Source organism: Struthio camelus, chromosome 4 (assembly GCF_040807025.1).
Source record: "Struthio camelus isolate bStrCam1 chromosome 4, bStrCam1.hap1, whole genome shotgun sequence".
Lineage (NCBI taxonomy): Eukaryota > Metazoa > Chordata > Aves > Struthioniformes > Struthionidae > Struthio > Struthio camelus.
Window position 1 is genome coordinate 20,101,292 of NC_090945.1, and position 23,691 is coordinate 20,124,982.

Here is a 23,691-nt window from a genome sequence, read left to right on the forward strand (position 1 = left end):
GTGAAATCCTAGAAAGCGACACTTCATAAATCTTGTCTTCTGAATGAGAATAGTAATTAGTTGATAATTCTTTACTTCTAACTAAACATTGGCCTAATTTTGCACATCAATTAAGTGTGTGCTTAATGTTGGCACGTAAATGCCATTGAAGTCGCTTCCAGAGAGTTTAAAAAAAAAAAAAAAAGTATTATGTTTGGAAAAATTAGTATTTTGATGACCCAGGAACAGAGAACAGTTGCAGGCTTATATACTTTGTTGACCTGAGGTCAGTAACAACTGTGTATGTGCAGATCTTGAGGTAGAGTTTTGCTTCAAATCTGTTGTCGTATTTGATAATTCTTAGTTCACACAGGTTATTTTTAGAAAAGATTATTTTGAGACAGTATCTTGTAATCTGTTCTTCCTTTAAACTACAACTAAGATTCAGTTTTCAGACGGCTAAGTAGAATGTGAAATATATGTAAGTCGTTGGAATAGAGTGTATTTTTGTATTCTTCAGGTTGCTTGCTTTGATATTTTACTTTGTGCTCGTTCCAAGAGCACATAAGGAAGGTGAGCTGTCGTTAATAAAATGCGATTCCTAGGAGAAAATACGGATAAAATTTGGTGGTTTTCAAATCCAAGTGCTGGGACAGTACATTAATACCTCTTATTTTTATAACTTACTTAATGTGTCAGGCCGTGTCAGGGGAATGATGAGACTTTCTCATCCTGCAACTTTTTCAAAGGAAAAACAAGGTTTAAATTGGCGTCTTGGGTCTTCTCCTTTTTCTCCAGCAAATTCCGTGTTTGACTCTGATTTCACCTCCAGTTGTTTTACAGTGGTATAACTCCACGGATGTTGAGTAACGTTAACTTGTTTTAATACAGGATTTCTTCACCAAAATAGAAATGGTATCATCATGTTTCTCATTTCCCACTGTTTGTATTCAGAGTAAATATCAGCAGTGAACATCTGATTTTTGGCTTCCTGCTGTGCAGCATTAATGGCGTGTTTATTAGTTTAGACTTCCTAACAAATGTGAAGAGTGGCTTCGTTGTCTGATTCATAGTTCATTGAAATCAGTGGTGGGATTCCCAGTGATGGCAGTGGCATTTGGCCACTCGTAATTATTGCTATTGCTGTTCTAATACCCCATGCTTAATGTGTGGGAGTAACTAATGATCTGTCATGTGAGTTGATTTTTGGTTTTGTGTTGTTTTTTTGTCATGACAAGACAAAACGGCATCAGAAAGTTCTGTTTGCTAGGTAGCAACAGAGAGTGGAGGAATTATAACAGTTCTTTATATGTATCAACATATAAATATAAAAAGTCAGCACGTGAAGTGTCAGTTCTTTCCGAAAGTAGTTTGGTTTGTATGCTAATGATTTTTCAATGTATTCTTTATCTTCTAAAGCAAAAATCTGTAGCTGGTAGATAGTGATTATAATAGTAAAGGTAAGGCTTTTTGACTCAAGTAGGGTAATTAAATAAAACAAGATTAATTAAACAAGAAAAGGTAAATGTGCCTTTGCAAGTACATTTTCTTACGTGCTTCTCTAAACAGAAAAGCATTAGCAAATTTTTCTCGGATATGTTATGTGATACTGTCAAATTTTGAAGGATTTTTCTTATGGTTCTCCAGTGGAGTTATTTTTTGGTCACTCAGCGTGAACAAAATCTTACGATTGCTGTTATCTCTGTCTGTATTATTTATTTTAGGTTAAATGTTCTAATTTTTTTTCATTTTTCATAGAGAATATACTGTATGAACTAACTAGCTCGTTAGAAATGCATTTCAAATCTTACAGACGTACTGTTTTATCCATATATAATGTCAGTTTGGTCATTGGTGTAAGTTCCTCTCTGTGCATAATACGTTTATTCAAGTGCTTATAGCAGTTTTCCCTCTTCATTGTGAGTAGCTCTGAGCTCTCTTTCTCACCAGATGTAGCCTTCCACTGGGGCGGAAACAAATTAAATACCCTGAACTCTAAAGGTAGCGTTTTTATCATGAAATATAAGTATAGCTCTGCATTGTTTCTTGAGGCTTTTCTTCCTGTCTTCCTCCAGTCTCAAGATTTTAGTTCAAATTTGTGCTCGGATGATGATATGGGGCTGGGCTATATCAGAAAGAGGAACAGCAATTTGTGCATCTGATCCATTCTCCTGGTAGCCCACAGACAGTATTACCATAAAACCTCTCTGGAGAAGAGTGCATTTAGGACTTGGGACTCTCAAGCACTTAAATTGAGGTTTCAGTTGAAGAGTGTTTTTGCTTTGTTTTATTTTTCTTTTGTTTTTTTCCAATCACCTTTCTATTTCCAGGGTTACTGTACATATTTGCAAAATGATAGAAGGAGCATATTACTCAGAAGTAAAGCTTGCGTCTAGACATGTCAAATGCATGCATGTTCCATATTTCGCTATGGAGGAGAAAGCTTCTCTTCTCCAGGCCTCCGCAGACTGGTTCTTCGCACAGTCATGTCAATGAGGAAGTCAACAGTTAGAAATACTTTGCAGAAAGCAGACAAGTAGATATTGATAAGTTTTTGTTACGTGGTCACAGGACACAAGAATGAGGCCTCCCATATGACTTGGAACCAGGGATACACACGCACAAACACACAGCTCTGGGGACGACGCAAGGGCACGAAGAAATGGTGAGTATTTGTGCTGTTTGTACCAAATTACGCACAAGCCTTTTGTTGTCAGGTCATATGTCTTCTTTTTAAGAATAAGTTCCTTCTATCTGCTGCAGGTGGCAGGCTCCATTTCTCAGCTTGTATTTTTGTGTCTTGAGTCATCAGAAGGAAATGTCTGAGGTGAGACCATAAGAAACTGAGGAGAGAGTGGAATACTGTGTAAGTATGGTGGGATTGTTCAGTTCACTGTGCCTTTCAGCTAGAGAAAATCTTAAGAAGGGTGGGGCTTGGGGTTTGTCAGTGCTGGATAAAGGTGCACTTCTGAGAGAGAAGGAAAAAACCGTAATAAGTCATATCAAAGAGAGTCTGGTTGGTTTTTCCTTTATTTTACATTTGAGTCAAAAGCTTATTTATTGGGGTAGCTTTTAAAAAGATATTTTTTAGCTAGAAAAGTACAGCTAAATCTATATGTGCTGTGAATTGGCACCGCTACACTAAAATCTAGAGAGCTTCATTGGTTTACATTAGCTGTTGCATATTCTTAACTAGAAGAATTATAGCGTAGTGCATGTTATAAATGTCCAGATCCAAGGTTTTTTTCAAGTCAGTTCTTTACCTAGCAAGATTGGATGACTGTGACATATTCTGAAGGGCATATTAGAGGAAAAAAAAAACTCAGTTAAAATTGATGTATCACTCCAGGTATTTCTGAATTGGGATATATGCTGTACCACAGCAATCCTAAGGAATACTTGCTGTATATATATGTGCTGAATGTTATAATAGTCAATATATCCCCTTTTTAGGGGGACAGTAGTATTTATGCCTGAATTCTTGTGGAGAAAGTGTAGGATATGTATAAACAGCAGGCGTTTAGACTGAGGGCATATGCTGAATCTAACCATGGTACGAATGGCACAAGGAGATGCAAACGGCTAAAAACTAGTTTTGCAGCTTCATAGGGCGTATTCAAAAAGAGAACAGGATCACACCAAATTGATTAATGCAGTGCCGAAGCTCACACAGGGGCAGACCTTGAATCACCTGCCACAAGACTGGTTTGGGCTAGGTCAGAGCAGCAGAGTTTGAGGGGAGTGCGTGCTAGAGGCTGTGCCTCCCAGATCCTGCCAGTTCAGAACTCAGCGGAAACCGGAAGCTGTTGCCCTGAACAAATTGAATGTAGTTGATCTCCTCTTGGGAGGAAGAACTGTTTATGTTGGTATGTTTCATCTTGGCAAAGAGCAATACGCTCTGGTAAAACCTTGGAAGGCCATAGGCTACTAGGCCCTCTGTGGGCTGCTGCTCATCCTGCATGTGTTCCAGCTTCAGTACCACAACATTTTTTTTCTTCAGAAGATAACAGGTTTACAAATAGTATCTTTCTTTGACATTGGAATGGCTGCACAGCCTCTCTGCAGCACAAGTTATCTTCCCAAGCCAAGAATGCTTCACTTTGGGTGCAAGGAGCCAGGCACACCCTCCTTTGGGCTGCGTTTGCCAGGATTCAGCATTTGTACTTTTGTCTGACTCTTTGCCTTTTCTATTCTCATGTTTGTATGTGTGATATATTCTGGGCTCTTCTCCTGTATTCTGCACCTTATGCAGTCATACAGTGGCCCGAAAGAGTATAGAAGAGGCTTATTGGCATAACAAATCATCCAAACTATGTTACCAAGGCTGACCCCCCCCCCCCCCCCCCCCCGTGCCAGCTACCTAAGAGGTCTTCGTGTCTTGACAAGTTTAGCCCTAATGTCTTCACAGCGTCTTTCTCTGCACCTGAGAGAAAGGGTTGCAGATTACAATGTCTCATCACTGATTCCCTCTTCTAGAAGATTCCTGGGAGTAAGTGCAAGTCAGCAGAGGAGGGGTATGTGGGAAGAAGAATGATGTGAAATTGTTGTGGAAGGGTCTGCTGGCAGGAGAGCGCTGGAGGTTTTATTTCAACACTTGTGTGAACTAGTAATTTGCAGTTGCAACCTCTTTTTGTTGCCTGGAGTGAAAGAATGAATAGTAGAGGTCTAACTTGCCGTTACAACAGGGACTTGAAGGATACTGATCTACGTCTGAGACTAGAGACTGGGTTAGGCCAGTAAGAAGCTGCGGTGCCCCCACAGGTAATGAAGGATACCTGACCTTTATGAATAAGAACGGGTCATCTCTTCCTCAGGATACAAAGCAGAGGTGAATATTGAAGAGGCAGCACTGAAACTAAAGAACGCCAAAACTTTGCTTCTCTGGACCTTGTAAATTAACAGTTAACCCTGCTGTTGAATAAAAGTCTGTACAAGTTGCTTAAACTGCGCTCTTCCATCTGACACTAGAACTAGTAGAGGAGGACAGCTCAGGAGAGAATGAGTGTGTTGGGATATTCCACCAGGTCAAGACCCTAGAGAGCTTCTTCCAGGAGAACTGCTGTTGGCATTTCTCACCCCCCCCCCCCAAAAAAAAAAAAAAAAAAAGACCGAAAATCTCAGCTGGAAGCTTAGAGAATGGCTTATCATTACTAGCATGCAAGAATGGCAGGGCTGGAAAGGATGTAGGGATTATTGGTCAGCTAGACTTCAAATCTCAAGAAGAAGTTGGGTTTGCATTTTGGGTATGATTTCCTCTTATTTTAACTCAAGAATATCTTTGTTCCCAATTTACTTTGGCATGCTGTTAATTGCAAATATGATTCTCTCTTGTGAGTGTTTATAGAAAGTATCCTGCATTCTTGAGCGCTTAAATCTCACTGGCTAACGCAGGTTTGTGTTTCACTTGCAATTCATGAGTGGGCTTCAGTTTAGGCATCTATATTCAGCTCTTCTAAGGCACTGTTGAGGGAGAAGATTCTGTGCAAATAATACATTTGCAAAGAATTCTGGTGACGTGAAACGCTATCTTCAATGAATAACTTAGCACAGTGGCAGGGTAAATCGCTGCTGGGTACAAAAACATGCAATTCTTGGGTATGTTGCACTTAGCACTAAGATGATCTGTTGCATCTTTATACTATCCTTCTGTCTTGAGCTTCGCATTTATATCTAGTAGTTGTTGCATTCAGAAAGTGAAGAAACGGTAGGATATAACACTGGGTCTCATGATTGTGTTAAGTCAGTCACGAAAATGAGATAAATTTACAAATTAAAAATGAGGCAGCCCTTGAGCCTAAGGTCTAATGAGCTCTTGAAATACATCAGTAACAGTAAACTCCACGCTGGGTTCAAAATGCGCTTGGCTGTATTCGAGAATGCAGTGTGACCCATACTGTTTGCGCATCATTGAATGATAAACGGGATGGATATGGACTCCTGAAACGTACAGCACAGTATGACAAAATGTACCTGTGTCACTGTTAGATGAAAACAGTGTTCTGACGGTGGGATATTAAAAAGACGTTTTCTGAAAATCAATGAGGTAATGATAAAAATGCCATTATAATTTGAATCCAATCAGAGACCTGCAGCAACAGTGATGTCTTCAGTCATCTCCCTTTTTTCAGACCTTATCTGTAGAAAGTAACTCCAGACTGAAAAATGGCAAACGTAATACTATGTTAGTTGTACACACATAAGGTAACCTAGAGCAATTTATTGAAATTTATATCCTCTTGGAATATTATGCTTTTTATTTTGCCTGCCATGTTATGGGAAAGGGTAAACGTAATTAGTTCTATTTATGCACGAGTGACTTCTCTAATTAAAAGGCGCTGAAATGCACTCACAAAATGACATGACGTGATTTATATCTGTGCTGAACTGCAGATACAGGTGTAAACACAAATACCCAAGTACTTGAACCATCTAAACAAATAGTTGTACGTGCTTCTGTTTGTACCTTCTATCTCAATTTCAGTAACAGACCCAAAAATCCAGCCTGAAAGTATACAGGTGTGAATTATTCTGGAAATGAGACTATTGAACTCAGGAAAGCAAGTTTAAATGATAGAAGCAAGCTGCCTCTGTCTTCTGTCCTCTTGTATGTTATTTATCATCTTAGGCTCTCGTGTCCTCAGAGCAGGAAACATACTGATTAATAATACGTCATTATGGTGTAGTTCAGGGCATGCCACAAAGGACCAGGAAGGTCTGAATGGCCTTAACAATAATATAGTACAAAAACGGTTCCATCTCCCACACACTCTTATTTTCTGATGTATAACCTGTGTTTGTTCCTGGAAGATAAGATCGGGGTTTAATTACATCCTCAGACAACCCATGCAAAATAAGAAACGGAGGCCAGGAAGGTACTTTGAGGAGCAAAGTGTTTGGGTGAACTTTCTCTTGTATGTTTGCAGAGTCATAGGACTTGGATTTCTCTGAAATGTAAGCTGGCTTTTCTTTTTCTTCCCAGAGAACCCATGAGTCACTGGTATGCAAGAGTGGTAACTGTATTCAGATGTTTAATCCACAGGATTTCTGAGTGCACAGCACTCTGTGCTTCGTGTCTCATTTTGGAAAAGCTATGTGAGAAATTAAACTGCGAGAATCCTTGAACGTACCTGTATTACGCTGAAGAACGGCGGGGGGGGGGGCGGTACAGCTTCCAGTGGACTTCCTGTAGACTTTGTAACTGTGCCAGCCAGTGGTTGAACCTAGTAGACATCTAGGGCAGACGAGATTTCTTGAGCCCTGAAAGAATTTGTGTTTGATCTCCTAACACCACCCTGCAGCGTGAATCTGCTCCTGAGGAGCAGCCTCTGGCCTGCGCTTATCAAGACAGTGAAAAAACTCACTCATTGAAGAGTGATTAGAGAAGCTAGGGAGCTACACAGGTCTGCAGTTCTTCCTGCCCTCCTGTCCTAAACTCAACCTTCAAGGTGAAGAGCAGGCCCTGCAGACATCTTCCTGTCTTCTCAGATCTGCAAAAGATATCTGTACTATGCCCAGAAATCTCTTGCTGCATTAAAAGACCAAAGTTGCTGTGTCAGTCTGCATCCTGAAAGAACACAGATTGGAACTGCTAGGTCCGTTTGTTTTGTCAGAGTTTTCCCAGAAAAAGGTAGGAGTTTTCTCAGCCGGAGAACCATGTGTTCTGTGCAAATTAAAATAGTGCTAGTTTCAGTCATCTCGCTTGTCATTGAGCAAAACACAGCTTTTGAAGCCCGATTCAGAAATGTCCATCCTATCAAAATACAGGCTTGGCTGGTTCTGCTTACCTGCATGTTGTTATTCTCATGCATCCGCAGAAATAGGATTGGCTTGATTGAAGATCTGACAAATGTATCTTGAGTTAGCAGAGGTCAGTGGAAAACAGTAATGAATCCAGACGTCTTTATTCTCTTTAGAAATAACTCACTGGACGTATATACCAAAACTTCGGAAATGCACTGGTCGTAGGTGGAAAACTGCACGCAGTATGTAAGAGTGAGCCATGCATCATTTTAGCTCTGTGAATCTCGCCTGCCTCTGGTACGACCTTCCAGACGACTGCAGTTAATCGTCTTAGTCGCTTTTCAAAACAGATATTTCCTTTATTTTTGAGAGAGGGCGCAAACACGATTCAAAAAGCAAAGGATGTTCTTTCTGAAGACTGTAGGGATTGACATCTACGTTGCTCTTTACCTTTAGGAAACTCAAAAGTGTTTTATTAGTTTTAAATAGCAGTGCTTTGTATGTGTCACTGTACCTGTCATTATCTCATTGTTAGGGTTTGTATGTTTGGTTAGTAACACATGCTTATTTGCCTGATAAGCACCAAGCTTTAATTTCTTTTGATAAGTATATTTTGGAGTCAGAATGATCTTCATCAACCAGAATAATTCAACTTTGCGATGTAGAATTAATGAAGATGAATGCTGTCAAATGATATATAAAAAATAATCAGTCGTTCTCGTTAAGAGATAATAACAAGTTTTTTTTTTAGTTATCAGCTTTGTTTTGGTCCCAGCATCAAATTTCGTTTTTTAAGAACTGTTACAGGTTTTGAACATTCATTTTATTTAACATATTTGATCTCATGTGGTGCACTGCAGATAATTGAAATCCTTAACCCTCTTTTAGGAAACAAGGATTAAGAATGCAGAAGAAAATACTGGAAAACACATTTAGGAATAGGTAGCCAATTTCAGCATTTGTCAGGAGTTTGATGAAATGTAGAATACTTGGAAGATTAGCTGGAACCGTCTCTGTGAGAACTTAATGATTGTCTCCGGGAACTGATAGACGGCTCATACAGTCTTGGGAGATTGGAGATGAAGAAAGGAACTACTGTTAAAAGGGAAGAAAGAGGAGGACCTGGGGAAGTTTAATCATCAAAGAATTAACTAGTTTGTATTGTTATTCAGAATTTCCTGTTCTGGGAATCTGATTGTCACCCTAGTTATATTTAGATCTTTGCTGGCTCTTTGCACATCAAAGTCCTATATCCAGTGTGGCCCAGTGCGTTGCCTGTATGCCTGTGCTAGCTGTACGTACTTGGATATCTGAAACATTTTGTTAAGGTCTAACTGAATATACCTAGGCAACAAGTTGTACACAACTGTGGTGTAGATATTTTTAGGATGAACTAGGTCAAATGGCTCTAACCTTACTAAGAATTGTGACTTATTTCCCCTTTAGTATTCGTATTAGCAAAATAGGAAAGTATCATCCTATAAACCATAATGAAGGTACAGCCCAGTGAGAAAATGCATTCAACGAATAATTATAAGTTGCTAGATGTCACCTAGAATGGCATTAGAGGTGGAGATCTAAGGATGTTTTTAAATCTTGTTCTTTTAAATGTTTTCATTAATGACCTGGAACACGGCCAGTGGAAGAGACTGTTGTAAAACATTTGTGGTGGAAATCGAGATAGGATGAGGGTTTTGTAACAACTTGAGCATGAAGCTCTAAACTCCAGGTAAATTGGTGAAATGATGTTAAATAAATACATGAAATACAAAGCATAAGTCCAAGTTGTGACAGCGGTGAAGAAGTCGTCTAACGTACAAGTGTAAAATAGGGACTGTCTGTGCAGGGAATAATGCTGTGGAAAAGTATGGAAATGGGGTCTCAGCGGGTCACAGAAGTGAGTCAACAATGTGATGCTGTTGCAAAAGCAGTAGAGGTCACTCTGGAGTGTGTTAGTCGTGACGTCATTTGTCAGACTGTGCGTGGAAACGTGCTCTACTCCCTAGCGTAAAAGCTTAGTGGGGGTATGGTGTATAAAGACATTTAAGATAAGTTAAAATTCACAAGACAATGTCAAGGCAGTAAGAGGTTCAGAAAGACAGGAGGATGTTTGTTGGTTTTGTAGAAGACTAAGTACAGCTTTTCTGTTTTGAAAATGTTGGCTGTAAAAAGGATGGTGGTAACTGATTCTGCGTGCCCCCTAAGAACAGAACAGGAAGTAGCTAGAGTATCGGGCAGCAAAAATACTTCAGTGTCAGGAAGAGCTGATATCCTGAAACAGACAACTATTTGAGGTGGCTGTGGAGTCTCTTCCTTGGGAGGTTTTTAAAAACAGGGTAGGCAGGCCTCTCCCAGAATTGCTAACGGTATTTTTGTCCCTCCTCAGCATTTTGTGGTGGACTTAGTTGACCTCTTGAGGTCATCTCCCAGCATTCTGTACTTTCAAGTACAGTTTTAGAGAGCTGTGTTATTTTGTTCTCAGTCATGCTACAGGGCAAGTGTGCTCTGTGGTACATACTGTCCAGTGGAGAGCTTGTTCTCTCCTTATCTGGGCTGGGGAAACTGCTGGAGTACTTGGCACCTTCTCTGCCTTTGTGCCTGTTTTCTTCTAAGGGAAAGTGGAGTAGGTCCAGTGGGCATACATAAGGAGCACAGTTGCTTCATGATATTGCCTCAACCAAGGAGTCAAAATTCGGCCTAAGACATTCCAATTTAATGAAAGTTAAGTGGTACTGACAGGATGATAGGGTATATAGGTTAAAATTCTGATCCGTGCTGAACTAGGACAGACATTGTGGGCTGGAAAAGAACTCTGCAAATGCAAAACATTAGTTACGTTTAGAATGAGGAAAACTCTTCCTGCTTAAATGTGCAGTTTTTTCATGATGCCAGAATTACTTGTTTTCCGGATTTGCTTTGTGATGCTACATTTCCAGGTCCGTGGTAAACAAAAAGGTCATAATTAATTGCTCAAAGAACATGAGCTCTGTGGGGTTAGAGATGTCATCCTTGTTGCCTATAATTAAATCCAAGAAATAGAAGTCTCGCTCTTTCCAGCGCATTATTGGGCTGTGTGCCCAGTGAAGTAATTTTCCTTTGATTATGCAGCCAGTCCTGAATGTATGAATAGATTTGATGACTACATGCTGTATGTTCGGTTTTTTTTTTTTTTTTTTCTTCATGTTACGGGTTTTATTCTGACTTAGGGGCTGTACGGTATGTTAAGCTACCCATCAGACTTGGTTACAGAATCAAGCTTGAACAGTACTATTCTTTTCTTGCCAACTGATTCTGCCTCCATTCACTCAGGCTACACCAGCTTGTCAGTTCTGCTAAAAAGAGCCAAGTAAGACTTTACTGTAATGTTTCTTCCCCGCGCTCCTACACAACACAGCACATTTCTAGAATCGGATTGGGCATAAGTTCTTGTGGTACATGGCCAAGAACCCTGTTAATATCTCCTGTGTTCACTACAGGCAGCTTGGTCCTGTTAGCTGTTGAGTGCTGAGGAGGAGCCAGGAAGAAAACAAATCTTTCTCGTACAGTTACAGGAATGTTCCGTTCTTAATGCATCTCTGTTTTTATGAGCCTCAGCAAACTGTAAACACTGAGGCGGATGTAATTTCCTCCGTTACACAGTGGTTAAGAGAAACAGCATATCCTAAGATCACAGAAGGAATGGCTACTGAACTGCACATGAAGCAAAACTGCTGTTAGCCAGGAAAGCCCTCCAAAAGCCTCCATGCAACGCATCATAGTCCAATACAAGCGGAGAAGAATGCTCCTTAAAAAGTTACAAGGTAATGGTATTGTAATAAGGTACAAAACTTTGTAGGCAGAGCAGGAAAAGTGCCTTTCAAGGTGAGGTTGCACTTGAGCACATCGCTAGTAACAGAACGGTAACACCAGTGGGAGGAATGAAGCAGAACAGCAGAAGCAATCCTCTCATCTGTGTTCAGGGGAAGACCAGCTTCCTCTATAGCTCTTTACATCTTAGGTATTTCAGAATACCTGTGGAGGACCATAGGGAGCTAACTAGAACCAGAATCTCAAAGATAGCTTGATCGTTCTTATGAACGTTTTATGCTGTTTGGTGTTGGCTTTTTTTTTTTTTTTCAATCCTTTAATAAAGGAACCCAAATCATGTCTCTCTCGAGTCCTTCGTACTTTTCACTTCTGAGACCCCATTGCGGAGAGATTGTGCTATTGTGTGTTTTAGCATAACTAAGTACCCACTATATCATTTTATGTAAGAGGGCCTCTTAAGTCCAGAACATGGAATGAGTTAATTACATAGCAGAGAATCTGCATCTGGCTACCCTGCTCATGCTAGTGATGAATAGAAGAACAGGAAGTGGCGAAAAAGCAGAGTGATAATTGTACCAGAGTAAGAGCAGGACCGTGATACAGACCTAGATAATTGTTACGACTCTAAAATGAGGGACGTAATCATAATAAAAACCTCATATTCTAACTTAATTTAGATTCTCCTAGAAGAACTGCAGATGCTTTCATCCCACAAACCAAACGTTGCCTGGACAAATCTCAGGAAGCTGTATTTATCCACGTTGCTTGCTAGCCCTCACAGCACATGTGGCTGGAAAGGTTTTTAGACTGTGGCCAGGCACAACGTAAATTCATGTTTTTCCTCTTGCTCTCGCTCCCCGCCCTCAACTCGTTCCCTCTGGGGCATTTCTTTCAAGTTCTTCTGCCAAACTTGCTGCTTCTTTCCTGCCAGGCATTCTGCTTGCAGGTTGCCAGACCTCTATCTTCGCTTCTAAGCCTTTGCTTTCCTTTTTTCTTCTTTTCTCTGGTCTTTCACCTCTCTAAAATCCTTTTTTCCTCTTCCCATCTTATGCAGCTTTTGTCTATAAGTTTTTGTAATTACAGTTATAGTGCATGCATGGTGCTTCCTTGGGTCTAACACTTTTCTCCCCGATTGATCGTTCCTTTGGCTGTTTTTGATTGCCTTTCAGGGCAAATGTCAGTGTATTCTGTACTTTGGATAACTTGTGTAATACCTCCTGAAACAGAAACTCAAGAGAATTTAGATCGTGTGAAAGCAAGGAGGTGTGAATTGATCGGAATGTTTTCAAACTGTGTCTACTGAAAACTGAATTATTTTCTGCCATAAACTTCAAAGTGCTGGTTATTGTATTTTGGAAAAAGGAAAAAGTAATTCAAATGATTTTTAGGAGTAAAGTCTTCTGCAGTATTATCTATTCTGCTGGGCTTGGCGAAGAAATAGGGGACTTTAAAATACTTTGTCAAGAGCAGATACAGCTTGAGAAATGGTGTCGCCTGTGTAAATGTTGAGATATGTTTACTTTTAACACCAAGTGCAGTATTATCAAAAAGCTTCCTATCAGTTGTTGAAAACAACTTTCTCCATATTTGAGTAATGTTTTGTATTCATTTATTTATCTAGGATGAGGAACAGCCAGAACACGAGATTTTCCTGGGAATCAATCCAAGAAGTGGTGGTGGAGGCTTGCTAGTTAATCCGTTTGTTAAAAGGAGTGCTTTTTCAGCCTGCAGCATTATTCCCTTATTTTATTCATTGGGCCTTTTCATGTAAGTACTACTAAAGTAAGCAGTTGCGATATGGAAATGTTTGTTTATGCCAGATCACTTGAAAGTCCTAATTCTTCATCTGTTCAACAACAAACTGAACTATAGCTTCTGAGCATTGCTAAACGATAACAGTCACAACATAGCCACACTAAGCAAAGATGGTTAAACTATGCGCTCCCCTAAATACCATAGACTTACTACAGTCTTCCTTAAAGTTTGCTCGCTGTTCATATATCATGAATGAGTGTTAACTCATAAAGGATTTGAAGTCCCCAAGCATATGTGTCCACTTCCACCATTAAAGTGGATTCAGGTGCTTGGCATGACTGTCTCTAGGCAGACTTTCCTTAAATAATTGATAGCTGCAGTCCTGTTGCCCCATAGTCTATATATCTGGATATACTCACACTGCTTTTATAGAGGCTTCATACAAGTCGCTGGCTGACAGAGCACGTGGTAAGGATCTCACGCTTTCTTTTATTAATGTGGCCTATTTTCACGTTCTCGGACGACAAATTATGCCAAATGAGCTTTCTTACACCTACTATGGTAGGATGAGAAATTCATATGTCAACCACAGCTGTCCTGAAAACGTTTGTAAAGCTTTTAGTGATGTGAGGCACTGGAGTTTGATTGACAGAAGATACTGAATGAGAAAAGGAGAGACACATCTTAGAAATGAAACTTTCAAACATTTAACTGTGGATGAGTGTATGTATTTTGACTTACCTGTTTTCTGAAGAGGCAGCTATAGTACTCAAAATACAGTTACGGACAAAAGCTGGCATAGCACATACAATGGTCCAAGAACTTACTGATAGCGTAGTTAATACTTGATTACTATAATAAGCTTACCTAATTAATACAGAAAAGCCTCATCAATGTTGTGGTAAAAATTGCTATAGAAGAAAGACTTCCAATTACCTGCCCTTTTTCTCTGATGTTGTTCACCCTTCCAAGGTGTCTCTGGGTCCTCAAGGCAAAAGTTTCGGTTTCTAAAAGGAGATGGGGTTTACGACGACTTGTCAGCATCCTGAGAACGCAGACGGCGATTGTTTGTTCCGCAGTGACTATCCGTGTGTGTCAGCCCTTTCCCATACGCGGTTTTTGCAGGGCTAAGCTGAAAGAGGTGAGGCAATAAGCAGTGGCCTACCAGTCAAGTGACATCATGGCTAAAACTGGCTCAGGCCAGGACAAGGCCAGACAAGTCCTCAGCCCCTGTGCTGCCAGGTCAGTACAGAGCCTGAGGCCTTTTACTGGTGACAGCAAAAATCCTACTGAGTACCAGTGGCTTGCTAGAGGAACTGAGGAACGCAATGAAGGAAAGTGAAAGTATATTCCCAACTATGGACTTGCCAGGTGTGAAATTAAAGATGGGTCAGCGTCTCTCTATCTCTTATCCCCCTGTAGCATGAAGAGTTTCACCATCTCAGCAGAACCCTGTAGGTTCTCCTCAATTCCTTAAGCCCACATGCTACGCGTTGGCAGAAAAGACAGAAAACCTACAGGGCTGTGCAGACCTGAGGAGAGCGAGGGCTTCTTCTGTCTCTATCCATGTAGCATGGAGATTTACCTCTGCCATTTGATGTGACACTGTGCTGCATTTGGCCTTGATGCTACATAATGCTACCCTGATAGGCAATGTTGGAGTCGACTCCAGTTTAACTCGCCACAAATTTTCCATTAATCTATGAGGTCATAGAGCCTCTCAAAGTAGAGAAGGGGAGGTTTCATGCAAGTCACTGGTAAACCGAGCACGTAGTAAGGACCTCACACTTTTTTTGTTAGTGTGACCTATTTTCACATTCTCACATGACAAATTACACCACATGAGCTTCAAGGGGAGCACAGAAGTGGTTGAAGGCCTTAATCTCTCTCTCTCTCATGTGGTTGCTGAGTTCTTTACAGGTGCTGTATAAAATCCGACTCAAACTTTTGGAGAGAGATGTATGCCCTTAGAGTAGCTTAGGCAAGTTCCTGCCCTTTGCACAGAGATGAAGTCAGTGCATCTGTAACCTTATCTAGATGCTCTCTTTTTCAATTTTCTGATCATGGTTATCTAGCTTCTCTTCCACCCCAAAACATGGACAGATTTTTCTAAGGAGAATGAGAGGTAGGGCTAGGAGTTTTGTAGGTGGTCATCTAGTCCATGCTACTAGATCAATGCAGAATCAAACATATTTAGACAACTCCTGTCAGACGTTTGTCAAACTCCGTACTTCCTTGGCTCCTCCTTTTTTTTTTTACAGTTTTTAGGACGGGTAACAAAATTTGCCTTTTGAGACCTTCACTGTTCTCCAGGAAAATGACTAAAGGTTTTGTGTAATCGAATTTTGCTTTGGACACAAGCTCATGCAGTTTGTCAGACCAGAGTTAATAGACTTGCAGACATCATTTGTGCAAACGCTGCAAAACATTGCTCTGGCTAGGCCTAGGTTAACTTTAAATTAGGCTTTGATTATATTATTCTGCACATTTAATAGTGGATTTTTGGTTGCAATGTAGTGACTCTGGTATATTGGTTATTTTTTTTATTCTGTGGAATCCAACCTAGCTCATTGCTTGCAAACAAAATCAACCATTTTGATTACAGTGTCACGCTTTACACTTGCAGTTGCAGCAGAGGAACCACAAGTGATATTTTCTGTGTGACAAAAGATTAGCTGCTGTACAAACTGGGGCTCCCTCTAGAAAACATAATTTCTGTATCTTAAACGTTTCACTGGTTTCATTGCTATTTACAATTTTAAAAACTGCCTTGGAAATTCTCTGGAATTCTCTGTGGCGCTGGGATTTTGAGGGCAAAACCAGCAATGATTTAGAGTCTGGAGAAATTGATGTATGAGAACAAATTGTAAAAGACTAAATATTTCCCAGACAATGGGATATGAACATAATCTGCATATATTTGAAGGATGTGAACGCTTAAGTGAAAGGAGAGGACCCATGTTATTTCAACCTTGGGAAAAGCTCGTTCCATCAGTTTTAGGTTCCTTGGACCTCTCCCATAGGGAAATCTTACAGATGAGCAATGATGAATTCCATTGTTTTTTAAACAAGATATTTTGTTTTCCAGAAGACTAAAACACATATGACACACACAGTTCACTAGCACGTGCTTGAAGCTACTGGATATTTTGGCAACTCCTTTGTGCTTGAAAAGGGCTGGTTTTGTCAGGATGCTTAACACCAGCGACCCCCGCCATTGACTTTAATAATCTGCATTCTCAGATTCATCCTGCACTACCTTTTCAGCTAGCTCAATATCCTTTCCTTAACCATGGCCAGCACTAGTTGCATAGCAGAAAGGAACTTTGTCTCCTTTTACTTCTCTGCACCTTCAATCCACGTAATGAACTAAAGCACTAAACTCCTGTTTGACCCCACAGTTAAGGACAGTTTTATTTCAGAGCAAGGTAGGCCCCGGTTGCTTGGAAAGCACAGTATCTAGTTCAGCGAACACTGCTCTGGAACAAAACGATGCATTATAATAGATAGCAGTTGACATGTCATTAGGTACTGTGGATTTTTTTTTCCTGTGGAAGGTATTACAGAGACTCACCCCTACCTAATGGATACAATATTGAGATTGATTGAATATTAGACAGCAAGCAAGCATGGTTTGTGTCTGTTTTGAAGCTTTCCCTTTGTCTTGCGCATCCTTTCGGTGCCTGTATGCCTATTTGTTGCACTGGAAAGCCACGCAGTGTATGTGGCTTCAGTGCTTTCCTACCAAGCAGGTGGTATCTTATCTGAATGGGTTCCACATGGATAGCAGTTACGCATTTTGAAGTCTATCAGACTTCTATCCCTTTATTTATTGTGGGGCTAGAATTTACCACTTTTGGATCGCTGCCTTCTTTCATATTTGTTTTTAAATGTAGCCATTTTTCACTAAAGACCAGGATGAATTGAAGTTCATGAAATATTTATCTGTTCTGATCCTCCTCCTTCAGGGAGAGTAAGGCAGGGAACTGGACTAAGTTTTAGCTGATGTGCCATCCTGATTTATGGTTTGCGCTGCACTTTGAACAAAAATATCACACAGGGTGGGTCCTACTTTTAATTCCTGATGTTTGATACAGTGCTTTCATAAAAGTATTGGCAAATCTCATCAGATGTGGTGTGGTCACTATGACCGTTTTTAAGTAGAGCTCACAAGCGCCTGGAAGACCTGGTGCTCTTGGAAAATGTGTAAAAAACTAAGAGAACGCTATGAAAAGGCAATGTTTTGCTGGGCTAAATTCCAAAGTCTTTGTTTTTGGTCTTGCAAACGTTTTTTTTTTGCATTTGAAGGGGGAATATCTTTGCAAACATGACTGATTCTGCTCAGGCAGTAGCATGCTTACCCTAAGCGAGAGCTTGTGGACTTGTTCTTATTCTGATGCTGGCTCTGAGGTGTTTCCGACTGAAGGACAGTAAAAGAGAAAGAGAAGTCATCTGAGGAGAAGGAAAACAAGATTCATGTTACCAGCCCGTTTTAGTCACTGCTAGTCATATGGCAGAGATGTGTCTTGCGTGAGCTCTGTATGGGAAGAGGCACGTGGAGTGACGCATGGAGACGTGGAGTGGACAATCTGACGCACAGATGAACGAGGATAAACTCGGTGATGGTTTGGAAGGGGCAGGGCAGTTCAAAGCTTGACAGTGTAGATGAATAGTGCTGGAAAGAGCTGTGTCAGGTTTTGAAGTGGGTAGACTTCTGTGATAGCAGATGAGCATCTGGTAGGCAGATTTGAATGGGGAAGGGACATGATCAAATGCTGAGCAAGGAAGGTGGCTTGTGTTTGTCGTCCCTTAAGTTTTTAGGGGGCAAGAAAGGCAGCTTGGAAAACCAGGAAGACAAGTGACACACTAGGTAGGATATAATAAGGGTATGAAGAAGAAATTAGTGATGGGAATGAGATGTAAACAACAGCCCTCAGAGCTGTAATGGAAGAAGGATCAATAGCATTAGCAGGAGGCAGTCCTGCATTTTATATTCCAGGTGAGCAATCTCCTACTGGATCTGCAAAATCCCTGAGAGGGCAGCAGCAAGGAAAAGGAAATGAAGACATGTCAAATCTGAAAAACCATAACATAGTGTTTGGCTGCATTGTTATCCAAGTACATATTTCACTGTAAGAAACCTCTGTGACAAGTGTGGATTTGTAATGAGAAGAGGCTACTATATCAAATCAACCTCTTTTGGTATGTCTGAAGAAATAAAACTGGCTAGATGCAGTGTCTCTGACATACATTCCTACTGCTAATCAGAAGTATTTTATAACTTGGATCCCTAAAAGAATTCAGGAGAAATAACTGCAGCAATGTATTGCAGGGCCACAGTGGTATAATATTTTTGAACTTTAAGCATCCTGTTTCTGATCTAATATTGTGGCTGATCCATAGAACAGTGGATCCTGATACCTCTTAAAAACGGCTGTCGCTGTTCCTTGCAGCGAATGCTAGTGTTGCCTTGCTGGAGATGAAAATGGTACTGTGTAAGTCTTGAGAGTGACAAAAACAGATCAATAGCTTGTAGGAAGGTATCTGCAGTGGAATCTGCTGGGTACTGATCTTCATCTCTCTCGATGGTCAATGCTGCGGTTTCCCATTTTGAAAATAAATCAGTCACTGTTAAATAAGTAACTGCCACAAAATCATTTGAAAAGGACTAGCGCTAACTTCTCCTCAAGACAAGATCAGCTATACCTAAACCAGTATGAGCGTGCTGTGGGTGGGTGCCTGCAATTATTCCCACTGATGCATTAGTTTTTTTTTTTTAAATGATAAACGGCGTTCCCCTGCACGTGTACTGGGGAGTCCTTTTTTATACCAAAGTCCGTGCTACCGTTTCTGTCTTGGATTTTTATGAACAAAGCGAGAAGTATTGTGGAATAAATTTTACAGTACCTCAGCTATAACTTCCTACTCTTAAAACCCCAGTAAAGTCAAGGTAAATTTTACTTCAGGAAACAATGTACCAAACCTAGAGGTACGTGATATTTAAATGGTGAGAGGAAAGAGGGCCAGTTATGTACTAATCAATCTACAGGCTTGGTGATCAACAAGGCAGCAGCTTTAAAGCCTATAAATAACGTTGGCCTCGTACATAAATATATTCTGAGTCATGTTACGGTTTGTTACTTTTCTTATGAGAGAGTTGGAAGAAAATAGGTTGTGGTACAAGGAACGTACAGGGCAATAATAGAGTCTACTGGTTGTGATGATTCATTTCTTTTCCAACGCTTTCAGGTTACATGTTTTTTGCAGTATCAGTGAATTAGCTTCTCTCAGCTTAGCCATTGGAGCTGTTGTTTCTTCTATGCAGGCATTTTGCTGTGCCTCCATCTGTCAGTATAAAAAGTCAGAAATGAGGTTTCTTTGGAACTAGTGTTTCACATATAAAACTAAAAGAAAAGTTTAGGCTATATATGAGGAAAATGTTTTTGCCAGAACAGTTGGATTCTGGAAGAACCTAAAGTTATTTAAACAAAGTGGACTCTCTGGACCATTTGGATGCTAGCTAAACATTAGTGAGAATTATATAGGAAGGGAGTAATTCTGCGAAATGAAGCGTAGAAGCTAGATAATAGAAGTGATCATTTCTGACAACGTCCTTACTGTCTGTTATTTGTATAGAGAAAGACAATATCTAGTTAATGCTTCCGCAGAGAAAGAGAATCGAGAGATTTCAGCATGTGCAGAATCTCGGTGAGTAGCAATTGTGATTTTTAAGCTATCATTTCACTACTCAGGATTTTATTTGAAATAGTTTTTTTTTTTTTTAAATCTAAAAAAGATGCATAGAATTTCCACAGGAAACATTTAGGTACAGGATCATGGCATTTGTTATCCGTGGATAAATTGCAGGAATTGAGTCCGTCTCATTCCCCAAAGCACGTTTCAGCTGAGATTTAAGGACAGCAACTACTCACATTTAAGAAAAATGGGCAGAATTTTAAGACCTAATACTAGGTAGCCTTTGCAGATTGAGTGGTTATCTGGTGTTTTTTGCACATTAGTATTGAGATCTCAACAGACATCTGCCTCAGGCCGTGATTTTTGGCGTTCTCTTCTATGGAGCTTTTGTGTTTCTGTAACAGCCATTTAGGGACTTCTCTATTCAGGCTTGTACAACGCAAGAAGGAAGCGAGCAAACCCAAGGCAAATATACACTTTCATTGTTAGTGGTTTTTACATTCTGGCTGTTTTTGTCACAGCTTTTGAAATACGTTTTATGAGTAACTTTTACCATCCAGTGGGTAAGAGAAGTAATTGTTATGTTATCCAGGTCATTAATTGGGAGTTTTGAGTTCACAAATAAACGTGACAGTAGTGGCTATTTGAGAGCGTTCTTTTAGTTAAAGAAATAGTTCAAGACTGCGCTTACTTTTTTTCACTGTCACGTTTGTTTCTCAAATTGTTTTGATTTAAAAGAACGTTACATGTTTGTTGCCTTCATTTAACCTTTGAGCTGGCGGCAAATAGATAAAGATGAACTGGACAAACCAAACATTAGCTTTTAAGTTGTAGAGCAGCAATTTAGAAACAGTGTAGAATAGTCTAGTACATGCTGAGTGTTTGACTTTTTTCATAAATGCATTGTAATTCTTTTGTAGTTAAAGAGAAGAGAGCTATCTAGCGGTTATAGATGTCATCAGCTTTTGTCCAACAATTACCAAGGACTGTATCCAACTTGAAAAGCACAGAATGGTTTAAATTACCTGCGAGTAATGCAAGGTTTGGGAGTAGGCTCTATAATGCAGTAGGACAAATTATGCCACCTGCCTTGGCTTTACAAACTCATTTTTTAAAATACAGGTTTCTCATCTGACTAATTGAAACTCCCATAATGTTTTTTTAAATAAAAGCAATAACCAGAAACGTGAATTGGAGGAGCTATGCTGGGAAATACAGTCTAATGACAAGTTGTTGTACAGCCACAGGGAAAAAAGCAAAATAATCGGCAAATGGCACACAGCAAATTTGGTTACCAAACATTTATCTTTTTAGAAGTGAAACTAACTCTCTATGGCCTACTTTACTCTAGAGGATAATCAGCATGTCGGCAGTTGATGTGATATTCCATGGTAGCTTACACCACAATACTGTATACAGCCTAAACTCAAAACTCCAGACTGAATTGAAATATCAGCCTTTTTTTTTTCTTTTTTTTTTCTTTTAAAGGCAGGGAATCAAAAGCCACTCAAGCCAATGGAAATCATTCCACCTGTCGGTATAGATTTTCTGTTTGAGATGTAAGGTGTAGTCTAGCAAATACCGAAATTAAAACAGAGTGGCAACTGCAAATTCAAAGGTGGAGTAGGAGTTAATTCTAATTAGTTTAGGACTGTGTTTCATCCTTTTATGTTAACAAGGTCTTGAAGAAGCACAAAACTCTTGGTTCACATCCTGGCAGGTAAATCATGCAGAAAAATGAGCCTTGAAAATTTTTAAACTCTTCTGGATAATTACAGTCACAGCGATTTTTGTGAACTGACTGGCAGTGCAGGGTATTCCACTGCACTGTTCTTCTGTGGAGAGCACCAGTTTATTTCTTTGCACTCTTGATCTTGCGTCCTTCAGAGCACGTGCTGTGCTCTGTGCTACTTCATATTCCCATTACTGTTTCTTCAGCAGACTTTGCACCTGCTTAAATATCTTTAAAACTACCTCTACAAATAGCTAAATCCATTGCAGATGCACATGAGAACCATGCAGTGACTCACTCTATATTATGGACACCAAATTGTCATCAAGTATCTCACCATCACTTTTTCACCTGCTCATGTGGTATCCAGCTGTGGCTTGTTGGCCTTGCGTTTGCCTATAGTAGGAGATTTGCTGTTCAAAGTTGGGGTTCCCATTTCTGAAAGATTTCATGTCAGTCTTCAGTTGGCCCCTGTGTTCTTCCAGAGAACTTACAGAATTAGGTTTTGATAGAGAGTTGTTTGTTCTTCTTTCATGCGTGCTAAACGTAGGTGCTTATTTTAAAGGAAATAGAGCTGCATGAGGAAGCAGTGTGGTTCGAGTGGAAACTTCTAATAACTTTGGAAGCCAGTATCTTTACATGTTTTACATTATAGTTCAGTATGTTAACACTTGGCCGCGATACCGTGCATCTCCTAATGCATCAGAAATATAGAAACATCTGGGCTAAATGGCTTCGTGCCGATCCACTGAGAAAATTCACAAAGGATTCAATACTTTTTAAAATATTTCATTTTGTGCCTAGGATGGTAGGCTGCATTATGGTTATATATCCGTTTCTGAAACACACAGGAACGTTTTGTTTCTTTTTTTTTTTTTTTTTCCTTGTAGTCTTTAAGTGCCTACAGGGCACATCTGTGCCTCTTTATTTAAAGAGCTGCATTACAACTGGGCCTTGCTTTGCTGCAGAGTGGGAGAGGGAGCAAAGAGGTTCCTTTTCCCTTTGTGCAACCCATGTGAAGCCTGCCAAAAATTTCAGACCTCTCCAGAGCCAGGAGTAATCCTTTAAAAGAAAGATGTGTCTGCTACATATCTCTCCTGCTGGCCAGGAGAGCTGGCTGACCATGTGGGAAAGTACCAAATTACCCTGTTACAGAACAGCCTAGGTGCTCTGGTTTAAAGCCCCTTTGCTCCAGGCGTTGTTTCCCGCACACCAGCTATCCCTGGCAGGCCATTTTTGTTGGGCTCTATAGGAGCAGCACATTCACTAGTATAATCTGATCTTAGGACAAGGAAATTCTCAGGGGCACTCAAATCTTTTTAAGTGGTTTGCATTCTGCTAGTACGAAAGGACCGTCTGTAAAGGCAGCTGAAACCTTCCTTTAGATCTCTAACAGGGCTTACACAGATATTGCTACTTGGTATTTTTTAATTTTACAGATGACTGTGTGGTATGTAATGATGCAAGCTGATCCCCTCTAGTGTCAGAAGGACAGAAAAGACTCTTGGTTTCCACAAGCTCTCTGGTTCCATCAAAAGCGTGCATGCTGTACATTGCACTGCTGGGTAACTCATTTAAAAATGTAACAGCAAACTATTGCTTCTGGGTAGGACTTTAGCATGTGCATTACAGGCCTGCGTTGTGCTTCTAAATGTGTTGAATTTCAGTCCAGCAGGTGATCAATATGGGGATCCGTACGTAAGGTAACTGCTGCTTCAACTTTTTTTATTGGACAAGGTGTAAACCTTCTTTCTCAAGGAGGTGAGGGGTAGCTAAGGAGCTTTCCCATGTTCCCTGGAAGTATTCGCCTGTTGATACATCCTTTAATTGCTTCATCCTGGCTCTGAAAGACCCTCCTTCATCCAGTGTACGGCTTGGACTTGAAATGAGGCAGCAAGCTGGAGAAAGGCATGACTATGTTTTGTGTTTAAGATGCTGGATTGTCCAGGTGGCCTTAACTTTCAAGGTGGTAATTTTGCTGA

General features: G+C 40.2%; 1 long non-coding RNA gene across 1 annotated transcript; it reads left to right on the plus strand.

Annotated features, from left to right (window-relative positions):
- The first annotated feature begins 2,791 nt into the window (after positions 1-2,791).
- Positions 2,792-23,464, plus strand: LOC138067035 (uncharacterized). Its single transcript, XR_011140704.1, has 3 exons — positions 2,792-2,845; positions 13,148-13,293; positions 23,377-23,464. It is a non-coding gene; the product is annotated as an uncharacterized lncRNA (long non-coding RNA).
- The last annotated feature ends 227 nt before the right edge of the window (positions 23,465-23,691 follow it).